Genomic DNA, 5,147 nt, shown 5'->3' with positions numbered 1-5,147 from the left:
TTATCCCTTTATTATTATTTTTTAACTTGTATTAAAAACAAAGCAAACATTACTTGGTAAGGATAGATCAAGTGAACTTTTTCAAGGTAATTTAGAGCAAACACAATGTTTTCAGTTCCTGGAACCACAGCCGTGACAATACAAAGGAAGAACAAGCAGGGGTGATAAAAATGGGAATGGCTTGAGGATGGAGCCACTTCCTGCTGGATGGATTTCACGTCAGACTGAAATGAGAGTCTGTGGGCCCACTGCTACCTACTAAAGTACTCAACGCCCTACCCTACATGAGCTCCTTGGTCCCCGCATCTTATTTTTAAATATTTATTAATTGTGCATATGTCTATGTGTGAACATGAGAGTGGGTGGTCACAGAGACCAGAGGCATAAGATTGCCCTGGGGCTGGAGATTACAGACAGTTGTGAGCTGCCCAACATGAGTGCTGGGGACTGAGCCCAGGTCCTCTGCAACAGCAATACATACTACAAGTCGTCTCTCCAGCCTCGGACCTCATGATGCGGAAGATGAATTCATCAGATTAAAGAACAGAATGAAGGGGCTGGAGAGATGGCTCAGTGGTTAAGAGTACTGCCTGTCTTTCCAAAGGACCCGGGTTCAATTCCCAGCCCCCACATGGCAGCTCACAATTGTTTGTAACTCCAACATCTGACACCCTCACACCAATGCACATAGATTAAAATTAAATAAAATACTGTAAAAAGAGAACAGAATGAAGAATTTTAATTTACTTACTTTTATTGTATGTGTATGGACATGTTGCTTGTATGTATGTCTGTGTGCCACATGTGTGCCTGGTGGCTATGAAGGCCAGAGGAGGGCTGGACTCCTCAGAGCTGGAGTTACCGTTGTGAGCTGCCATGTGGGTGCCAAGAATCGAACTCGAATCATCTGAAAAAGCAGTTAGTGCTCTCAACCACTTAGTCATTTCTCAGTACTATTTATTTAGATGTTGAGACAGGGTTTTGTGTAGCCCAGACTGGTCTAGAAGTTACTATGTAGTCAAGGCCGGTCTTAAACTTCCCATCCTGCTTCTACCTCCACCTGCTAGGATTACAGGCCCGCACCATCCTGCCTGGCCCAAAAGAAGAAAGACTAACACTGCTGACAGAGAGAAGCAGGCACTTCTCAGGACAGCCTCTCCAGTTCCCTTCCTCATTTCCAGCTGAGTCTCCTGTCTGGCTGTGCTTCCTGCCTTCCTTTTTTTGTTTGTTTTTCGAGACAGGGTTTCTGCGTGTAGCTTTGGCCGTCTCTCTAGTTATATACATCACGTCACGTGTTCACTTAATGATCAACAGAGTATTATATGCCTGCTACGTATTTATATATTAGGATAACTGGTTGCGATTCTGAGGAGTGTGTGTGTGTGTGTGTGTGTGTGTGTGTGTTGTATATGTGTGCGGTATGATCACAGAGGCCAGAGAAGAACATCAGCTGTCCTACTTTCTCACTCTCCAGTTTGTTCCCTTGAGACAGGGTCTCTCAATGAATGGAACGAGGCTGGCAGCCAGCAAGTCCTCATGGTCCAGCTCTGAGCCCGCTCCTGGGGCTGCTTTTTTTGTTTTTGTTTTTTGCATATATGCAGCCAATCTGGACTTTAATATAGATGCTACGATTCTAACTCAGACCTCCACGCTTGTTCAGTAAGCGCTCTTACTCACTGGGCACACTGCACAGCTCCTTCTGAAGGATTTTCATTTTATTTTATTAATTGTTGTGGGGAGTGGGGTGCACATATACCACGATGTGGGGCAGGGCAGAGGACAGCCAATTGTCTACTCGTCCCGTGCGTTCTGGAGATGAGACTCAGTCATTTATTTAGAGTTGCATGGCAAGTGCCTTTACCTCTGAGACACCTGCAGCCGGGCGTGGTGGCGCACGCCTTTAATCCCAGCACTCGGGAGGCAGAGGCAGAAAGATCGCTGTGAGTTCGAGGCCAGCCTGGTCTACAAAGTGAGTCCAGGATGGCCAAGGCTACACAGAGAAACCCTGTCTTGAAAAACCAAAAAAGAAAACAAAAAACAAAACAAACAAACAAACAAACAAACAAACCTCTGAGACACCTTCCAGCCTCTGCTTGGAAGTTTTACAAGACATGCTTCTTAGCATGGCTCGAGGTGCATGTTTGTTATCTTAGTACTTGGGAGACTAAGGCAGGAGGATTGCTATGAGTTCAAGGTCAGTCTGGACTACAGAGCCCAGTTCTAAGCCAGCCAGGGAAACCTGCAGTGTGAGATTCCATGTCAAAGAACCAAAACAAAGTTGTAAGAAATGAAAAGCACATTTCCAGGAGGGCGGTGGTGGCGCACGCCTTTAATCCCAGCACTTGGGAGGTAGAGGCAGGCAGATCACTGTGAATTTGAGGCCAGCCTGGTCTACAAAGCGAGTTCAGGACAGCCAAGACTACACAGAGAAACCCTGTCTCAAAAAAGAAAAAAAGAAAGAAAGAAAGAAAGAAAATGAAAAGCACATTTCCTGGATGGTTGCCCAATTGTCCTCCCCCTGCCAGGGACTGAACCTGGGGCCTCATGCTTACCTGTCAAGTGCTCTGTTACTGAACTACGCCTCCAGTGGTAGCCAAAAGCTGCTAAAACTGTACCTTGTGCTGCTCTGAGTCCAGGCATATACCTCACAGAGTGGAGGTAGATGTCACAAATCAGGTGGTAATGCCTTTTTTGTTGGTGGGTTGGTTGGTTGGTTTTTTGAGACAGGGTTTCTCTGTGCAACAGACCTGGCTATCCTGGACTTGCTTTGTAAACCAGGCTGGCCTCAAACTCACAGAGATCCACCTGCCTCTCCTGTTCAAATGCTGGAATTAAAGGCATGTGCCACCATGCCTGGCAACAAACCTTAACTGACAGTGCCTTAACTGTATATGCGTTATTAAATCCAAGGGCTTCTTTCATATCTTTGTCAAGAGAGTGCTAACTTCTTCCCTTTCATATGACACAGCTCTATGTTTTCTATCTCTAAGGGGCTTACAGTCCAGTTGAAGAGATAACAAAATAATCACAAGCCATACAAAATGCAAGCTGCTGGGCATAGTGGCACACACCTTTAATTCCAGCACTCTGGGAGGCAGAGGCCAGCCTAGTCTACAAAGTGAGTCCAGGACAGCCAAGGCTACAGAGACAGAGAAACCCTGTCTCGAAAAACCAAGAGAGAGAGAGAGGGAGGGAGGGAGGGCGAGCGAGCGCAAGCTGTAGTGAGGAGATCAACAGCAGGTCTCTGCATTGCATTTGAGGGATGAACACCCAGGGGAGGCTGAGGTGCAGAGGATGAGCTGGAAGTCAGCCAAGGGGATGAGACGGGGGAAACAGAAGTATTAGACAGCAGGGATGGGCACCAAAGCAGGGTGAGATAGGAGACTCTGAGTAGCTGCCTAACAGTTCAGCAAAGCCAGGCCACGGGAGGCAAAGGACAAGGGAGATGTAGATTAAATGATGAAGGATCTTGAAGATGCTACGGATAGTAAGGAATTAAAGAAATAATAATTGCAGCCAGATTTCCATCTTAGGACGATCAGTGTCACAGTATGACGCTGAGAAACACTGTGGAGGACAGTGGTAATACATGGCAGGGCACTTAGGACAGGGAACAAAAGAAGCAAGCCAGAGCAAGGAGGCATTCAGTTCAAGACATCCTAAAGAAGGTGCTCCACAAAGTGTTGGGTACATGTATCTGAAATCCAGAATGGTGTTTGTGCTGATACGTTGTTTGGGAAGAGACCCCAAGCCAAGTGAGCACAGGGTTTGGTCATTGCTCTATCCCCAGCACCTAAGGCCTTCCTGGCAGTAGGAACCATTTGGGATTTGGATAAATGAATAAAATACAGAAAAATAGAGGCAGTCTAAGAGCATAGCTGTAAGGAACCACCATTTAGAGATGGAAAAAGGCTAGTGCAAGGATTTCAGATGGCCAGGGAAATGAAGACCGAACCTGATCCCCAGGATCCATATGGTTGAAAGAGAGAATCAGTTTCCACAAACTGCTCACCCGTTCTCCCTCTCCCTCTCCCTCTCCCTCTCTCTCTCTCTCTCGCACACACACACACACACACACACACACACACACACACACACACACACACGAATGTAATTAAAAATAAAGAAAAGAAAATCACTAGTGTCTGAGCTGCCCATGGTAGCTTATATATATAATCCCAGCACTTGGGAAACCAAGACAAAAGGATGATGAATCTAAGGTCATTCTGAGCTACAGAGCAAGAACCAGGTCAGCCTAGGCACTGAGACTTGGTCTCTAAAGACCAAAGTAAACACAACAGTACAATAGAAAAGGAGGTGGCAGTCAGGTGGCAGTGGCTTGGGGACTTTTGGGAAGGCTTTGAGAAAGCAGACACTGAATTACAATTCAATGTTTCCAGGAACTTGATCATATCTTCATGGAGGCATTTTTTTTTCTTTCCTTTTTTGGAGTGGTGATGTTTATTTTCTTTTATTCTGAGACAGGGTCTTGCTTTGTAGCCCAAGCTAGCTTTGAACTCATTGTGCAACCTATCCTGATCTCAAACTCCTGATCCTCCTGCCTCTGTCTCCCCACTGTTGGGATTACAGATGTGCTATCATACCTGCTCTTTCCCTCATCGTCAGTCTTCTCCTTAAGTTAAGAATAGGCCCAACTCTGTCTTCACATTTCCTCCTCCTCCTCCTCCTCCTCCTCCTCCTCCTCCTCCTCCTCCTCTTCTTCTTCTTCTTCTTCTTCTTCTTCTTCTTCTTCTTCCTCTTCTTTTTGGTGTTTGGTTTTTTGAGACGGGGTTTCTCTGTATAGCCTTGGCTGTCATGGACTCACTTTGTAGACCAGGCTGGCCTCAAAGTCACAGTGATCTGCCAGCCTCTGCCTCCCAAGTGCTGGGATTACAGGTGTGGGCCACCACGCCCAGCCTTTACATTTCTTCTTAAACAAAACAAAGGACTGGAGAGCTCAGAGATTAAGAGCACTCTTTGCTCTTCCAAAGGTCCTGAGTTCAATTCCCAGCAACCAAATGGTGGCTCACAACCATCTATAATGAGTTCTGGTGTGCAGGTGTACATGCTGGCAAAACACTGTATACTTAATAAAACTTAAAACAAACAAAAATGTTCTTCATTCTCATACTAATGACCTGTCTTTC

The 5,147-nt window shown here is 46.0% G+C and overlaps 1 pseudogene; it reads right to left on the bottom strand.

Moving 5' to 3' along the window:
* Positions 1-2,858: 2,858 nt before the first annotated feature.
* On the bottom strand, positions 2,859-2,966 carry LOC127198827 (uncharacterized; annotated as a pseudogene).
* Positions 2,967-5,147: the final 2,181 nt, after the last annotated feature.

This window comes from Acomys russatus, chromosome 14 (genome assembly GCF_903995435.1).
Source record: "Acomys russatus chromosome 14, mAcoRus1.1, whole genome shotgun sequence".
Classification (NCBI taxonomy): domain Eukaryota; kingdom Metazoa; phylum Chordata; class Mammalia; order Rodentia; family Muridae; genus Acomys; species Acomys russatus.
The sequence above is the reverse complement of the archived record's forward strand: the minus strand, read 5'-3'. Positions and strand labels throughout refer to the sequence as shown.